This window comes from Pteropus alecto, unplaced genomic scaffold (genome assembly GCF_000325575.1).
Source record: "Pteropus alecto unplaced genomic scaffold, ASM32557v1 scaffold821, whole genome shotgun sequence".
NCBI lineage: Eukaryota > Metazoa > Chordata > Mammalia > Chiroptera > Pteropodidae > Pteropus > Pteropus alecto.
The window spans coordinates 43,455-43,766 of NW_006431396.1; positions in this window are offsets into that span (position 1 = coordinate 43,455).

Genomic DNA, 312 nt, shown 5'->3' on the forward strand with positions numbered 1-312 from the left:
CCCCGTCACCTCGGCGGCCTCGGCGCCGCGCTCGCTCTGCACCAGGTCGAACTCGACGGTCTCGCCTTCGCCCACGCTGCGTTGGTACTTGAGAGGGTTATTCCGGGAGATGGCAGACTGATGAACGAACACATCTCCGTGGGTATCGCTCCTTTTGATGAAGCCATACCCTTCCTTGACGTTGAACCATTTCACTGTGCCCGTCATGCGCCTGGAGATGACCTTCGGCTCCGCTCCGTCGCTGCCTGTGGCCTCCGCGGCCTTGGGGGCCGCGTCCCCGTCCACACGGTCTGCGGCTGCGGCCCGCGGGGA